Below are 18,998 nucleotides of genomic sequence, written 5' to 3' on the forward strand. Positions count from 1 at the left end.
CTACTTGGGGCCTTTCCAAGCTTCTGCATTCTGCCTTTATTATTGCACTTTTTGCCCACAGATCTCACCTGGACATGCAGCAAAAGACACACTACAATTGTGTCAATTGGTAAATAACACAGGACAACAGCATGCATGGAGAATGAAGATGGCAGCTCTACTGACCAAGAAATTCAGAAATTACCAACCACAAAGGTATGCTCTCCTACCAGGGATTTTATATAGTAAGATGGAGGATTCTCCTAGAACTCAAAAAAGAAGAGTTCAAGAATGAGATAACAGAAGAAAGAAATGATGAAACTCCATACTGAAATGACAGGACTGAACAACTCAGAGGTTGAAATTACGAACTCAGTGGAAAGACATCAAAAGTCTGACCTTCTGAATTCTATTTGGATGCATAAATTCCAAATTCTAAAATTCTAAGTACAATTCTAAAATATTAAATTCTAATTTAACATTCTAAATTCTACTGTAAACTTCGATATTCTATTCAGAACTTCTAAATTCTGATTTATCTATTCAAATATTCTAAATTATATTGTAAATTTACAATTTCTAAATATCTAATGGGATTACTCATCCCTGCGGGAGACTTCTGAGGAAAACTCCAGAGAACTTTATTCCATCAATGTTCGCTGGCCTAGGAGGAGGTACCTGTCACAAGCCTGTACCTTATTCTAACTGGGGCCTTTTAAAGCCTCTGCATCCCGCCATTTTATTGCATCTTCTTGCCCAAGAACCACACCAGGACATGCAGCAAAAGCCACACTACAAGCATGTCAATCGGGAAACAACACACACAACCGCATGCATGGACAATGAAGATGGTAGGTCTGTTAACCAAGAAATTCAGAAATGACCATCGACAAAGTTAGGCTCTTATACAAGGAGTTTCAAGTACTACCATGGAGGATACTCATAGAATGGAAAGACAAAAGAGGTCAAGAATGAGTGAAGGCAAGATAGAAATGATAAAACTTCGAACTGATATGATAGGACTGAACGACACAGAGGTTGAAATTTAAAACTCAGTTGAACGATATCAAATGTGTAAAATTCTAAATTCTATTCTAGAACAATATCTTCTAAATTCTATTCTAAAATTCTAAATTCTATTTTAAAATTTTACATTTCTAATATTCTAAATTCATTTTAAAATTCTAATTTACAGAAATTCTCAATTCTAACCTAAAATTCTAAATTTTTAAAATTCTAAATTCTCCTTTGAAAATCTAAATTACATTAATTCTAGAATCTATCCTAAAATTCTAAATTTTGAAATTCTTTTTTTTAGTTTCAATAAGTTTTTATTGAGAATATTCTGCATCCATGTATCCACATATTTGGAGGGTACAAATAACACAATTAATAAAAGCAAAACTTTAGAACAAAATTATCTAAGCATAATGTTAAATCCCGTAAAATTTGCCTTCAATGTAGAGAAAATTACATCCTGTCAATGACTAACAAAATCACAAACACTAATGTGAACAAGGAAAGAGCAGCTCACACTAGCTCTTTTAGTTGATTATATGAGTCAGGAATAATATTCCAGGTGTTAAAATCAACAAATCTTCCTTCTCCAGGTCTTTCAAAGCAGACCTCTTGTGCTGTAAACTAAATTCACATTTGTGTTCCTCCAATCTTTCTAAATTAGCACAAAGACATTCAAATTTTGAGCTCTAAAGTTCTTTATTTTTTAAACCCAGCAATTGCATTTCAAAGATGTCAATGTCGATTTTAAAGGGAGAAAATTTTAATTCTGTTAGAGAGGCATCCAGAGGTTTTTTATTTTTGTATGTTTGTTTGTTTTTATGGAATATAATTTTTATTTTAATCATAGTGGCTTACATATCATTGACAATAATATTTTAGGTACATACTAACATAAAATCAGTGGAATTCCCATCACCGAATTGTCCTCCTTCCACCTCCGTTCCTGTCCTTCTTCTCATAACCTCTTTCCTTACCCCCAGGGCTGCTAGAATAAGTGGTCCCTTCTGTGCCTAGCTTACTACTTAGTGGTCTTACACCTATTTGGTCTTGTTACCTCCCTTATTCCCCGCCCCAATTGGGAGGCGGGACTAGATATTTCAAGTTATGCAGTTTTGTTTGAAGAAGAGAGAAGTAATAACCTGGAGGAAAAAAAGAAAAAGGAATCAAATACTCCGGAAATGGGCATAGTCTTTCTAGTGGCTTTCATCCTTGGTTTTGAGAGATGAAGGGGAAAAAGAAGGTGGAGCACCACAACAGTACATAAAGAACTGTCAAATAAAATATTCAGTGAGCATTCCAAAAAACAAACAAACAAAAAAGGGTAAGCACCATAGAAAAGCCATGGTATTGAGATAAAAAAATGTGGCAGAGCACATAAGAAAAGAAAAGAAGATAATAAATAAATAAATAAATAAATAAATAAATATAAATGGAGACATCCATTTTAATAGTCAAACCACAACAATGAAATCAACAAAAAATAGATAAGTAAATAATAATAAAAATTATTTTGTGCTTTTTTTCCCCTCCTGCATATGCACAGTAAATATTGGGGTCATTCGAAAAGCAATTTCCTTTGCCTAAGAGATACAGGGTTTCTCCACCCTTGAAGTATATTGTCATGGGATTAGCTATACTCTCCTTTCAGGTTCATTTACTCTCCCCTTGGTGCTTTTGTGGTGTATGAAAGACTTCTGCTCCCTCCTGGGTGATAACATCAGAGCTCTGTATCTAGATGTCTCGGTATCTGTACGAGTCAAGGAGTTGAACTTATGATAATGTCTTTCTTTGTGGGTCTAGAAGTTCTGTTCCCTTAGTGTCATTTTAAACTGTCTTTTGTGTCAATTGGTAAATAACATGCCTGCGGGAGACTAATTAGGAAAACTCCAGAGAATTTTATTCCATCAATGTTCGCTGCCTAGTAGGAGGTACCTGTCACAAGGCTGACTATACCCTAACTGGGGCCTTTCAAAGCCTCTGCATCCCACCTTTTTTTTTTTTGGTTTTTGGCCACACCCAGTGACGCTCAGGGGTTACTCCTGGCTATGCGCTCAGAAGTCTCTCCTGGCTTGGGGGTCCATATGGGACGCCGGGGGATCAAACCGCGGTTTGTCCTAGGCTAGCACAGGCAAGGCAGGCACCTTACCTCTAGCGCCACCGCCCGGCCCCTGCATCCCACCTTTTTATTGCATCTTCTTGCCCACGAACCACCAGGACATGCAGCAAAAGCCACTCTACAAGCATGGAATCGGAAAACAACACACACAACTGCATGCATGGACAATGAAGATGGTAGGTCTGTTGACCAAGAAATTCAGAATTTACCGTCGACAAAGTTAGGCTTTTCTACAAAGAGTTTCAAGTAATACCATGGAGGATGTTAATAGAACACAAAGAAAGAAGAGGTCAAGAATGACTGAACTCAAGAAAGAAATGAGAAAACTCCAAACTGATATGATAGGACTGAAGGACACAGAGGTTGAAATTAAAAACTCAGTTGAAAGTCATCAAATGTGTAAAATTCTAAATTCTATTCTAGATCCATATCTTATAAATTCTATTCTAAAGTTCTAAATTCTATTTTAAAATTTTAAATTTCTAAAATTCTAAATTCATTTTAAAACTCTATGTTACAGAAATTCTCAATTCTAACCTAAAATACTATTTTTTAAAAATTCTAAATTCTCCTTTAAAAACCTAAATTACAGTAATTCTAGATTCAATCCTAAAATTCTAAATTCCATTCTAAATTTCAAAATTCTATACTCTAATATGACAACATCTATTCTAACATTCTACATTTTAAAAATTCTAAATTCGATTCCAATATTCTAAATTCTATACTAAAATTCTAAATTCTATTCTAAATTCTAAATTCTATTCTCAAATTCTAAATTCCATTCTAAAATTCTAAATTCTATTCTAGAAATCTAAATTATTTTCTCAAATTCTAAATTCCATTCTAAAATTCAAAATTACTAAAATTCTATAAACATAGAAAACTCTTAATTACAGAAATACTACATTCTAATCTAAAATTCTACCTCCCATTATAAAATTCAAAATTTTATTTTCTAATATTCTAAATTCTACTCTAAAATTCTAAATTTTAAAAATACTATACTCCATTCTAAAATTCTATATTCCATTTTAAAATTCTAAGTTATAATCTAATATTCTAAATTTTATTCTAAAATCCCAAATTCAATTCTAATATTAAAAATTCTATGTTCGATAATTCTAAAACATATTCAAAATTCTAAATTAGAAAAATTCTAAATTTATTCCTAATATTAAAAATTTCGTATTCTGTTTTATCCCCCTTACCCTGTTTACCCTGTTTACCCTCAGTTTTTAACTCGTTAGGCACCAAGACCAAACTTCTTCCCAACAGCCCACCATTCAGATCCTCAATGAACGACACCGTCTTGATCCCTCATCTTGTGTCTCAGCAAGAAACCACAATCAATAAGCCTCCTGACTCAAGCTTGTGACCCCTCTCACCCCCTTCAAATCATGGACGGTTGCATGATACCGGATTCAGCTGCAGCAAAACCCCCAGCTCAAGGATACTATAGGACTCTGAAATACTGCAAATCATATCTTAATCTCTAGACCAAAGTCTGTGATATGAAAAAGTACCTTGGTTTTCGCTCCCCACAGAAATATCTCAGAAGACCTAATTGGGAGGCCTATATTGCATACGTTAGCTTAATACCTTTATAAAATGTATCTTAAGTATGTATTCCTAAACATACAGATAGCCTCCCCAATCACTTTCTTTTTTCAAATATCTTTTTCCATTTTTTCTCAATTTTTTATAAATCTCAATTGTATCTATATATTCTATTTTTTATATATACATATTTTCTCTACCCTCACCAGTTTTGGTGCTGCTTGGTCAAAACCAAGAAAACGTCTTGCCTGGGATAAAAGGTCAGGCCACACCACAGATACTGTACGTTTAGCCTGTCATCCTTACCTGGAATAGCACCAACAGTACAAAAGGACACCATACGTTTTTGTATAGGCACAGTAAATAAGGGGAAATCATGGACTCAGACACAAGATTTTATCTTCTAAGGATAACAACTCACACTTTTTATACATCCTATATGTCATGTGGATACAACTCAGTCTCCACGAGACTGGACAGTGCTATTTCATTCTCAAATCCCAGATTCCAGACGTGAAACTGAAACAAACCCATGCAACAACATCAGGAACTAACCTGCGTTAGGAGATATACTTGTGACAGTGTTAATATAACAACGAGGACAGCGAGGAAATGAAAACTTGACCTAAGACCAGGAGGTCTTATCACATCACCTAACACTAAGTGGAAATCAGATGTATCGTCCTTTGAACTATGAAAAATAAGAGCACTAACTACAGAAAACTAACTTTGACAACTGCGACTGAACAGAACGTACCTTGAGACCATTAAGGAAAACCCTACCCTAGGCTATAGCCCAGGTCTTTTACAAAAATCAAGACTTCTTAGCACAGATGCCCAATTCTGACAACAGAAACTGAGCAGAACCATTGGAACCATAATTTCCTAGACTTCAGCTTAGGGAACGAGCAAAAACATGGAGCACATGATACAGAAAACTGAACACACCAACAATGGTGGAACAGTACCTCTAGAACCTTAAAGACTCTATCCTAGGCTTCGTCCTAGGACCTGCGTAAATACCAAGATTGCTTGCTATAGTGGCCTTATTTTCTCATCCAAAACAGAGAAGAAAGGTTCCTGGCACCACAGAACAAAGCAAAAAAGCCCTGGGATATGGCAATGAGAAGATATGGAGTCAGTGGTTGTTCCCATGACAATATGCTTCAAGAGTGGAGAAACACTGTATCTCTTAGGCCACGGGAATTTCCTTCCTTCCCCAATATTTGCTGTGCCTATACAAAAAAGGTGGGATAACACAAACCCTGCCACTGCAGCACTTTTTCTAGTGTTGTTTTGTTTTATTTTTTGTTTGTTTTTGATATTATTTTCCTTCTCCTTTTTCTTCCACTTTTTTCTTTCTTTTCAACTTTTGTGGATATTATTCGGTGATTTTCTTTAGTATTTGATACCAAATTTTTTCTCCTTTTTCCTTAGTCTTTTTACCTCCAACAGAATAGTATAATTTGAATCATTCAGCCTCATAAATTGAGGGGGGAAATGATGATAACAGGATCAGTCATATAAACATGTAGTGTAAATAAAAAATGATCAGACTGGAACACCAAACAGAATAGATACTCAACCTATAACAAGCTGGAAGGCGGAGACCATTTGTAGTAGGATTCTGGGGGGTAAAGGAGGGAGACGTGGGAGACATACTGGGAACAAGAGTGGAGGGAGGATAGCATTGGTGGTGGGAATGCCCTTCATTTATTGTCACTATGTATCGTAAATAATTCTGTGTAAATGAACTTCAGTCACAATAAAAAAGAAAAGAAAAGATAAGAAATTCCATATTCTAAAATCTACATTCAATTCAAAATTCTAGAAGAATTCTATTTTCTATTTTAAAACTCTAAATTACAGAAATTCTAAATTTTATTCTAACATTCGAAATTCTAACATTCGAAATTCTATACTAACATTCAAAGTTCTATACTCTATTATTCTAAATTCCATTTTAAATTTCTACATTTGTGAAATTCTTAATTCTATTTTAAAAATCTCAACTACAGTCATTCTGAATTCTATTCTAAAATTCAAAATTCCATTCTAAAAATAAAAATTCTTTATTCTTCTCGGACCCACTGGTTATTCAGTATTAGGCTGTTTAACTAACAGTTTTAAAGTTTTCCTTCTGTGTCCCTTTGTAGTTCACATATTATTTCAGGCCTTGTGGTCAGCGAAGGTAGCCTGCAAAATTTCTATCCTCTTGATATTATGGAGATATATTTTATGTGCTACCATGTAGTCTATCCTGGAGAATGTCCCATGTACATTAGAGATGAATGTGTATCCAGGCTTCTGGGGGTGGAGTTTCCTGTATATATCTACTAGGCCTCTTTCTTCATTTCTCTTTTCAGGTCTAGTATATTCTTGTTGGGTTTCAGTCTGGTTGACCTGTCAAGTTTTGACAATGCCATGTTGAGGTCTCCCACAATTATTGTGTTGTAATTGATATTATTTTTCAGATTTGTCAACAATTTTATTAAATATTTTGCTGGCCCCTCATTCGGTGCATATATGTTTAGGAGAGTGATTTCTTCCTGCTGTATGTATCTCTTGATTAATACAAAATATCCATCTTTGTCCCTTAAAACTTTCCTAAGGATAAAGTTTACATCATCTGATATTAGTATGGCCACTCCAGCTTTTTTAATGGGTGTTGTTTGCTTTGATGATTTTCCTCCAGCCTTTTATTTTGAGTCTATGTTTGTTTTGACTATTCAGGTGCGTTTCTTGTAGGCAGCAGAAGGTTGGATTGAGTTTTTTGATCCATTTAGCCACTCTGTGTCTCTTAACTGGTGCATTTAGTCAATTGACATTGAGAGAAAAAATTGTCCTGGGAGTTAGTGCCATCTTTATATCAAAGTTTGATGTGTCTGTTGGTCAGTCTTGTCTTAAAGTAGGCCTTTCAGTTTTTTCTTTTAAGAATGATTTTGAGTCTTTAAAGTTTCTGAGCTATTGTTTGTCTGTGAAACCATGTATTGTACCTTCAAACTTGAAAGTGAGTTTTGCTGAGTGCAGTATTCTAGGCGAAGCATTTATTTCATTGAGTTTTGTCACTATGTCCCACCACTGCCTTCTGGCCTTGAGTGTTTCTGGTGACAGGTCTGCAGTAAATCTCAAGGATGTTCCCTTGAATGTAATTTCTCTTTTCAATCCTGCTGCTTTCAGAATTGTCTCTACCTGTGGGATTCGTCATTGTGACTAGTATGTGTCTTGGGGTGTTTTTTCTGGGGTCTCTTTTAGTTGGTGCTCTTCGGGCATGCAGTATTTGATCACATGTATTCATCAGCTCTGGTAGTTTCTCTTTAATGATGTTCTTGACCATTGATTCTTCTTGGAGATGTTCTTTCTGGGTCTCTGGGACTCCAATGATTCTTAAGTTGTTTCTGTTGAGCTTATTATAGACTTCTATTTTCATCTGTTCTCATTCTTTGAGTAATTTTTCCATTGTTTGATCATTTGCTTTAAGGCTTTTTTCCAATTTCTTCTGCTGTATGGAATTGTTATTCATCTCCTCTTCCAGTGTACTATTCTTCTTTTCATAACAAGAAGCCTTTATTATTTTTTCACAGCATTTTTATGGTACATAGTGACAATGAATGAGGGGCACTCCCACCCCAGTGCTGTCCTCCCTCCACCCCCGTTTACAGCATCCATCTCCTATCTCCCTCCCTTTCCCCCCAGCATACTAGTGCAACTGGTCTCCACTTTATAGCCTGTTGTAGATTGTCTATTCTGTTGTCCTTTTCTATAAAAAGGATAAGAAAAAAAAGAAGAAAGAAGAAAAAAAGGGAAAAGAGAAAAATTGGGCTCAACTACAGAAAAAGAGAAAAAAAAAGAAAAAAAAGTAATAAAAAATAAAAAAGAAAAAATAAATAAATATGCAACTGGCTAATGAGGAAAAAAGTCACCAAATAATAATCACAGGAGTGAAAAGGGAAGAGAAAAGTGGAGGAAAGAAGGAAAATAAAGTAAAAAACAAACAAATCAAAACAAAGCAAGAAAAAGAAGGGTGCTGCAGTGGTAGGATTTGGCGTTCCCTCCACTTTTTTTTTTTTTTTGTATAGGCACAGTAAGCATTTGGGGAAAATGGGAATTCCCGTGGCCTAGGATATTCGGGGCTTCTCCATCCTCAAAACATACCATCATAGGATTAACCCCTGTCTACATAGGTGTTCATTACCTCATCCCAACGGCTTTGTATGATGTGCTAGGAAACTTTCCTCTCAGTTGTGGGTGAGACAATGAGGCCACTGTATCCAGCGTTCTTGGTATTTGTACAGATCCTAGGACAGGGTCTAGGTTGGAGTCTTTACGGTTCTAAAGGTCCTGTTCCACCATTGTTGTGTACAGTCTTCTGTATCTGATGCTCCCTGTTTTTATTTAGTCCCCAAGCCAAAGTATGGGATATTATGGATCTAAGGATTCTGCTAAGTTTCTGTTGTCCAAGTTGGGCTTCTGCAATAAGAAATCCTTTTTTTATTTAATAAGTGTTCTGGTCCACAATCTTGGACAGGGTTTTTATTATTGGTCCCAAAAATAGTCCTGCCCAGTTGCAGCTGTCAAAGTCAGTTTTCTGTACATGGTGCTCTTATTTTTTGCTGTTCAAAAGACAGTACATCTTCTGATTTCCATCCAGTGTTAGGTGAGGTGATAAGACAACTTGGTCTTGGGTCAAGTTGTCATTTCCTAATTGTCATATCATAACTGGTACATTTAGTGCCAGAGCTGTGCTATAATTCTCCCAATGGAGTTAGTTCCTGGAGTTGTTGCCCAGAGCTCTACCAGTTCTACATCTGGGATCTGGGGTTTGGAGTTGAACTGCAGTGTACTAATTCTATCCTCAGCTGCTGTTAACCCATGGGAAAGCTCAACCATGTTTTTTTCAATTCATCTACTGAGTTTTTCAGACCTGTTATTTGACCTGAAATTTCAGTTTGGAGTTTTGTGATTTCTATCTTTATATTCTCTTGATTCTTATTAGTGTTCTCTTCTATACTTTCTTTGAGTTCTTTGAACATCTTCCATATTGAGACTCTAAACTACTTATCTGAGAGACTGACTATTTGGTTGGTCATGTTGAAATCATCAAGTTGCCATCATCATTCTCTATGTCTGGCGCTGGCCTGCGTTGTTTCCCCATTGTCACACATGTATTGTGGGTTTTTCTATGTGTTGTGGTTGTATTCATTGGCTAAATGATGTGAACTGCCAGGAAGCGAAGCGGAGTGGCCACACTCCTCTGGCTCCACCATTTCTGGGCTTGTAAACTCACCTCCAGGAAAGGCTCCAGGGAAGGTGAGCCTCCCTCAGATGTGCCACACACAGGATGAAATCAGGCGAAAATGGAGCACAGCACAGAAGACAGGCAGATAGAGGTGCTGGCATCTGAGTTCCAGCAGAGTTCAGTGGCTTTCCCTTTCTAGGCGTGTAAGCTCACCTCCAGGGAAGTCTCCAAGGAAGGTGAGCTGTCTGCAGATGAGCCACACACAGGATGAAATCAGGCCAAAAATGGAGCCCAACACAGAAGACAGGCAGATAGAGGTGCTGGCATCTGAGATCCAGCAGAGTTTAGCAGCTTCCCCTTTCTGGGCTTGTAAACTCACCTCCAGGGAAGGCTCAGGGAAGGCGAGCCATCTGCAGATGAGCCACACACAGGATAAAATCAGGCCGAAAATGGAGCAGAGCACAGAAGACAGGCAGATAGGGGTGATGGCAGCTGAGTTCTAGCAGAGTTCAGCGGCTTCCCTGTTCTGGGTTGTAAGCTCATCTCTAGGGAAGGTCGAGGGAAAGCGAGCCATGGGCAGATGAGCCACACACAGGATGAAATCTGGCCGAAAATGGAGCACAGCATATAAGACAGGCAGATAGGGGTGCTGGCATCTGATTTCCAGCAGAGTTCCGTGGCTTCCCCTTTCTGAGCTTGTAAACTCACCTCCAGGGAAGGCTCCAGGGAAGGCGAGCCATCTGCAGATGAGCCACCAAAGGATGAAATCAGGCTAAAAATGGAGCACAGCACAAAAGACAGGCAGATAAGGGTGCTGGCATCTGAGTTCCAGCAGAGTTCCCAAAATGCAGTTTTTTGGTGGTGCCCTTGCAAGGCCTCTGAGGAGACCTTCAGGGATTCAGAAACACAGGCAGACAGGTGCAGGAGAAGTTTTCCTTGAAATCCTCAGAGTGAGCATAGGCAGGTCATGTGACGGTGTAGAATGTCCTACTTGGGGCCTTTCAAGAACTCTGCATTCTGCCTTTATTATTGCATTTTCTTGACCACAGACTCCACCCGGACATGCAGCAAAAGCCACGCTACAAGTGTGTCAATTGGTAATTTTAAAATTTAAAATGACTAAATTTATATTTTCATTTAAAAACTAAATTACAAAAACTCTCATTTCTATTCTAAAATTCTAAATTCTATTCTCAAATCCCAAGTTTCTAAGATGCTAAATTAGTTTAAAAATCTACATGGCAGGACTTCAAAATGTTCAAACTAAGCCCATCAATACACTGTCCAGTAGCAGGTCCTGTGACAGGGTGTAGAATGTCCTACTTGGGGCCTTTCAAAGCCTCTGCATCCTGCCTTTATTATTGCATTTTCTTGCCCACAGACCCCACCTGGACATTCAGCAAGAGCCACACTACAAGTGTGTCAACTGGTAAATAACACAAGACAACAGCATGCATGGAGAATGAAGATGGCAGCTCTGTTGACCAAGAAATTTAGAAATTACCGACCACAAATTTATGCTCACTACCAGGGGTTTCAAGTAGTAAGATGGAGGATGCTCCTAGAACTCAAAAAAAGAAGAGTTCAAGAATGAGAGAACACAAGAAAGAAATGATGAAACTCCATACTGAAATGATAGGGCTGAGGGCCTCAGAGGTTGAAATTACAAACTCAGTGGAAAGACATCAAAATCTGAAATTCTAAATTTTATTTAGACACCCAAATTCTAAATTATAAAATACTAAATACAATTCTAAAATTCAAATTCTATTTTAGCATTCTAAATTCTACTCTAAACTTCTAAATTCTAATTTATCTATTCAAATATTCTTAACTCTATTCTAACATTTTAAATTCTAAATAACTAAAGGGATTCCTCGTCCCTGTGAGAGACTCCTGAGGAAAAAACTCCAGAGAACTTCATTCCATCAATGTTCGCTGGCCTAGTAGAAGATACCTGTCACAAGGCTGTACCATGTCGTAACTGGGGCCTTTCAAAGCCTCTGCATCCCAACTTTTTACTGCACCTTCTTGTCCACGAACCACACCAGAACATGCAGCAAAAGCCACACTACAAGCATGTCAATTGTGAAACAACACAACTGACATGGACAATGAGGATGGTAGCTCTGTTGACCAAGAAATTCAAAAATTACTTTCGACAAAGTTATGCTCTTCTACAAGGAGTTTAAAGTACTACCATGAAGGATGGTCATAGAACGCAAAGAAAGAAGAGGTCAAGAATGAGTGAACATGGGGCCGGCGGTGGCGCTGGAGGTAAGGTGCCTGCCTTGCCTGCGCTAGCCTAGGACGGACCGTGGTTCGATACCCCAGCGTCCCATATGGTCCCCCAAGATCCAGGAGCAACTTCTGAGCGCATAGCCAGGAGTAACCCCTGAGCGTCACAGGGTGTGGCCCAAAAACCAAAAAAAAAAAAAAAGAATGAGTGAACACAAGAAAGAAATGATAAAACTCTCAACTGAATAGATAGGACTGAATGACACAGAGGTTGAAATTAAAATCTCAGTTGAAAGACTTCATATGTCTAAAATTCTAAATTCTATTCTGGAAACATATATTTTAAATTCTATTCTAAAGTTCTAAATTCTATTTTAAAATTTCTAAATTTCTATATTTATTTTAAAACTTTAAGTTATATAAATTCTCACTTCTATTCTAAATTTCTAAATTTTAAAAATTCTAAATTCTCGTTTAAAAATCTAAATTACTGGGCCCGAAGAGATAGCACAGTGGTGTTTGCCTTGCAAGCAGCCGATCCAAGACCTAAGGTGGTTGGTTCAAATCCCGGTGTCCCATATGGTCCCTTGTGCCTGCCAGGAGTTATTTCTGAGCAGATAGCCAGGAGTAACCCCTGAGCACCGCCGGGTGTGCCCCAAAAACCAAAAAAAAAAATCTAAATTACTGTAATTCTAAATTCTATTGCAAAATTCTAAATTCATACTAAAATTTGAAATTCTATAGACTAATATGCTAAAAACCATTCTAGAATACTACAATTTGAAAATTCGAAGTTCTATTCCAAAATTTTAAATTCTATTCTAATATTCTAAATTCCATTCATACATTCTAAATTCTATTGTAGATTCTAAATTATATTCTCAAATTCTAAATTCTATTGTAAAATTTTAAATCTATTCTAAAATTTGAAGTTACTAAAATTCTATACACATAGAAAACTCTAAATTACAGACATGCTACATTCTAATATAAAATTCTACCTTCTATTCTATAATTGGTAATTTTATTTTCTAATATTCTAAATTCAATTCTAAAATTTTAAATTTTAAAAGTACTATAATACATTCTTATATTCTATATTCAGTTTAAAATTCTAAGTTATAAACTAATATTCTAAATTCTACTCTAAAACACCAAATTCTATTCCAATATTAGAAATTCTATATTAGAAAATTCTAAAATGTATTCAAAAATCTAAATTTGAAAGATTCTAATTTCATTTCCAATATTAGAATTTCCATAACTGAAATCTATATTCATTTAAAAATTCTAAAAATTTCTATTTTCTATTTTAAATCTCTAAATTATAGAAATTTTAAATTTTATTCTAACATTCAAAATTTTTTACATTTCTAAATTCTATTTTAAATATCTACATTTGTAAAATTTTCAATTCTATTTTAAAAATCTAAACTACTGTCATTATATGTTCTATTGTAAAATTCTAAATTCCATTCTAAAAATAGAAATTCTTTATTCTAATATTCTAAAATATAGTCTAATATTTTGAATTATAAAATTCAAAGTTCTATAATAAAATTCGCAGTTCCATTCTAATATTATGAATTCAATTTTATAATTTTAAATGTCTAAATTTATATTTTCATTTTAGAACTAAATTACATAATCTCTCAATTTAATTCTAAAATTCTAAATTCTATTCTAATATCCCAATTTATATAATTTTAAATTATAGTTTAAAAACCTATATTACACTAATTATAACTTTTAAACTAAGCCCAACAATGTACGGTGGCCAAGTAGGAGGTCCTGTGACAGGGTGTAAAATTTCCTACTTGGGGCCTTTCAAAGCCTCTGCATCGTCCCTTTATTATTGCATTTTTTTTTGCCTAAGGACCCCATCCGGACATGCAGCAAAAGCCGCACTACAAGTGTGTCAATTGGTAAATAACACAGGACAACAGCAGGCATGGAGAATGAAGATGGCAGTTATTTGACCAAGAAATTCAGAAAGAACCGACCAGAAAGTTGTGCTTTCCTACCAGTGGTTTCAAGTAGTAAGATGGAGGATGCTCCTAGAACTCAAAAAAGAAGAGTTCAAGAATGAGTGAACAGAAGAAAGAAATGATGAAACTCCATACTGAAATCATAGGACTGAACGACTCAGTTGTTGATATTACAAACTCAGTGGAAAGAAATCAAACGTCTGATATTCTAGATTCTATTTAGACGCATAATTTCTAAATTCTAAAATTCTAAATACTATTCTAAAATTTTAAATTCTATATTAACATTCTAAATTCTATTCTAAGCTTCTAAATTCTATTCCAAAATTCTAAATTCTAATTTATCTATTCAAATATTCTATATTCTATACTAAAGTTCTAAATTCTAATTTATCTATTCAAACATTCTTAAATATATTCTAAAATTCTAAATACTAAATATCTAAAGTGTTTCCTCATCCCTGCGGGAGACTCCTGAGGAAAGGTTTAAAGAACTTCATTCCATCAATGTTCGCTGACCTAGAAGGACGTACCTGTCACAAGGCTGTACCATGTCCTAACTATGGTTTTTCAAAGCCTCTGCATCCCGCCTTTTTTTATTGCATCTTATTGTCCACGAACCACACTAGGACATGCAGCAAAAGCCACAATACAAGCATGTGAATTGGGAAACAATGCACACAATTGCATGCATGGACAATGAAGATGGTAGATATGTTGACCAAGAAATTCAGAAATTACTGTCGACACATTTAGGCTCTTCTACAAGGAGTTTCAAGTACTACCATAGAGGATGCTCATAGAACTCAAAGAAAGTAGAGTCAAGAATGAGTAAACACAAAAAAGATGATAAAACTCTGAAATGAAATGGTAGGACTGAACGACACAGAGGTTTAAATTAAAAACTCAATTGAAAGACATCAAATGTGTAAAATTTTATATTCTAGAACCATATCTTCTAAATTGTATTCTAAAATTCTAAATTCTAATTTATATATTCAGATATTCTATATTCTATTCTAAAATTCTAAATTTTAATTTATCTATTCAAATATTCTAAATTATATTCTAAAATTCTAAATATATAAAGTGTTTCCTCATCTCTGTGGGAGACTCCTGAGGAAATCTTTACAGATCTTCATCAATGTTCACTGGCCTATTAGGAGGTACCTGTCACAAAGTTGTACCATGTCCTAACTAGGGCCTTTCAAAGCCTATGCTTTCTGCCTTTTTAATTGCAACTTCTTGTCCATGAACCACCCTAGGGCATGCAGGAAAAGCCACACAACAAGGATGCCAATTGAGAAACAACACTCACAACAGCATGCATGGAAATTCTCAATGCTATTCTAAAATTCTAAGTTGTATTCTAAAATTCTAAATTTTTAAAATTCAAAATTCTCCTTTAAAAATATAAATTACATTAATTCTAGATTTTATCGTAAAATTCTAAAGTCCATTCTAAAATTCGAAGTTCTCTACTCTTATATGTCAAAATCCATTCTAACATTCTAAATTTTGAAAATTTGAAGTACTAGTCCAAATTTCTAGTTTCTATTTTAAAATTCTAAATTCAATTCTAAAATTCTAAATTCTATTCTAAAATTCTACATTATTTTCTAAAATATGAAACTCAAATTCTACTCTAAAAGTCTAAATTCGGGCCCAGAGAGATAGCACAGTGGTGTTTGCCTTGAAAGCAGCCGATCCAGGACCAAAGGTGGTTGGTTCAAATCCCGGTGTCCCATATGGTCCCCCATGCCTGCCAGGAGCTATTTCTGAGCAGACAGCCAGGAGTAATTCTTGAGCACCGCCAGTGTGGCCCAAAAATAAAAAAATAAAAAATAAATAAATAAAAGTCTAAATTCCATACTAAAATTCAAATTCTTTTCTAAAATTCAAAATCGACTCTAAAATAATTAATTTTATTCTAAATTCAAAACTTCTTTTATACTCATTTAAAACTCTATATTTTTCCCCAATTCACAATACAGACAGGGCAAAAGGCCTGGGTTGAGGTGTATATGGGGTGGTTTTACTGTACCTCCTCTTTCTATACATTCAGTGTAAAGAACAGAATCTGTGGTAAGAGTTGTGAGGCCTTATCTTTTCTTTATATATATATAAAAAATCTTTCACTAGTACAACATTTTCATGACCAATATCCTAAGTGTCCTTCTTCTCCACCCCACACAGTACTGTACTCTAGACAGGCTTTCTGCTTCCCTCATTCAGTCAGATTTTGTTATGATAGTTCTCAGTGTAATTATTTCTGTGACTGCACTAAATGATCCCTGTGGTGAGCTTCATGTCAGGAGCTAGACGCTCCGGTCCTCTATTTTGTCTGAGAATCATTACACAATTTTTTTCATTTTTCTCAAAACCCATAGATGAGTGAGACCATTCTGTGTTTATCTCTCTGCCTCTGACATATTTCACTCAGCATAATAGATTCCATATACATCCATGTATAGGAAAATTTCAGGACTTCATCTCTTCGGATGGATGCATAATATTCCATTGTGTATATGTACCACAGTTTCTTTAACCATTCATCTATTGAGGGCACCTAGGCTGTTTCCAGAGTCTGGCTATTGTAAGCAACACTGCAATGCATATAGGTGTGAGAAAGGGATTTTTGTATTGTATTTTTGTGTTCCTAGGATATATTCCTAGGAGTAGTGTAGCTGGATCATATGGGAGCTCAATTTCCAGCTTCTGGAGAAATTTCCATATCGCTTTTCCTAAAGGTTGGACTAGAAGGCATTCCCACTAGCAGTGAATAAGAGTTTGTTTCTCTCCACATCCCCACCAGCATTGCTTATTCTCATTCTTTGTGATGTGTGCCAATCTCTGTGGTGTGAGTTTGTACCTCATAGTTGTTTTGATTTGCATCTCCCTGAGATGCATTTTTTTCATGTGCCTTTTAGCCATTTGTATTTTTTGTCAAAGTGTCTGTTCATTTCTTCTCCCCATTTTTTGATGGGGTTAGATGTTTTTTTCTTGTAAAGTTCTGTCAGTGCCTTGTATATTTTGGATATTAACCCGTTATCTGACTGGCATTGGGTAAATAGTTTCTCCAACTCAGTGGGTGGCTTTTGTGTTCTGGGCACTGTTTTCGTTGAGGTGCAAAAGCTTCTCAGCTTAATATAGTCCCATCAATTTATTTCTGCTTTCACTCGTTTGGAGAGTCTTGTTTTCTCTCTCTCTCTCTCTCTTTTTTTGGTTTTGGGGCCACACCAGGTGACGCTCAGGGGTTACTCCTGGCTCTCTGCTCAGAAATCACTTCTGGCAGGCACGGGGGAGCATATGGAATGGCAGGATTCCGACCACCTTTGGTCCTTGGTCAGTGCTTGCAAGGCAAACGTGCTATCACTGTGCTATCTTTCTGGTTCTGTATTGTTTCCTCTTTTTTTATATATATAATTTTTATTTTGACCTAAGTGGCTTACATATCTTTCACAGTAATATTTTAGGTACAAATTAACAATGTGTCAGGGAAATTTCCATCACCAAAGTTGTCCTCCCTCAACCCTCATTCCCATCTTGCATCCCATATCCCCCACCCACAACCCCCGGTCTGCTAGTATAAGTGGTCCCCTCTGTGTCTAGCTTACTACTTAGTGATCATACAACTGTTTGGTCTTGGTACCCTCCACTCATTCCCCTTCTATTTTAGAGGCAGTACTAGATAGTTCAAGTTATGTTGTTTTGTTTGAAGAAAAGAAGTACAATAAAATGGGGTAAAAATCAAAGAAGCCGAAAATGGGCGAAGTGCTTTTATACTCTCTCAACCTCCTTTTGAGAGAAAAATGGGAAAAAGAAAGTGAAACACCACAACCATACAAAAGGATATCTCACATAAAAAATCCAGTGAGCACTACAGAAACAAAGACAGCACCACATAATAACCATGGTCCTGAAATGAAGACACAACAGATCACAAAAAGGAAAAAGGAAAAAAAATGGAGACAACAACTTTAATATCCAAACCCAAACAAAAAAATCAAAAATATAAATAAATAGATAAATAAACTAATGAAGATTTTTGTGCTGTTTTTTTCCTGCATAGGCATAGTAAATATTGGGGACATCAACTTGGACAACGGAGACTGAGAAGAACCTTTGGATCCATAATATCCTAGGATTCAGCTTAGTGACTGAATGAAAACAGGGAGCAAGTGTTACAGAATACTGAACACAACAACAATGATGGATAGGAACCTCTAGAAACATAAAGACTCTATCCTAGTCCCTAACCTATAATCTGCGCAAATACCAAGATTGCTAGCTACAGTGGCTTGATTTTCTCACACACAACTGACAGGAAAGTTTCTTGGCACCACAAAAAAAGCCTTTGGGGTGGGGTAATGAGTATATATAGAGCCAGGGGTTGATCCCATGATGGTATGCTTCAAGGATGGAGAAACCCTGAATCTCTTAGGCCACGGGAATTCCCTTTCTTCTCCAATGCTTACTGTGCCTATGCAAAAAAAGAGTGGGGGAAAAGTCAAATCCTGCAACTCCAGCACCCCTACATTTTTTTCTTTTGTTTCAAATTGTTAGTCTTTGACTTTATTTTTCTTCTCTTTTTCTTCCACTTTTCTCTTTCTTTTTCACTCTTGTGGTAATTATTTGGTGATTTATTTTTATTTTTATTTGCCAGGTGAATTTTTTTCCTTTTTTCTTCCATTTTTCTTTCTCTTTTCTTTTTTTTTTGGTAGCTGTTACCAAATTTTTTCTCCCTTTTTTCTTATCCTTTTATCTCCAATGACGGTGGAATGGATGCTCAACGTACAACAAGCTGTAAAGTGAAGACCAGTTGCACTAGCATTCTGGGGGGTAATGGAGGGAGATA

At 35.9% G+C, this 18,998-nt stretch overlaps 1 non-coding gene across 1 annotated transcript; it reads right to left on the reverse strand.

Annotated features, from left to right (window-relative positions):
• Positions 1-16,108: 16,108 nt before the first annotated feature.
• Positions 16,109-16,242, reverse strand: LOC125999855 (small nucleolar RNA SNORA51). Its single transcript, XR_007492318.1, has one exon. It is a non-coding gene; the product is annotated as a small nucleolar RNA SNORA51 (small nucleolar RNA).
• Between the last annotated feature and the right edge of the window lie 2,756 nt (positions 16,243-18,998).

Source organism: Suncus etruscus, chromosome X, assembly GCF_024139225.1.
Source record: "Suncus etruscus isolate mSunEtr1 chromosome X, mSunEtr1.pri.cur, whole genome shotgun sequence".
NCBI lineage: Eukaryota > Metazoa > Chordata > Mammalia > Eulipotyphla > Soricidae > Suncus > Suncus etruscus.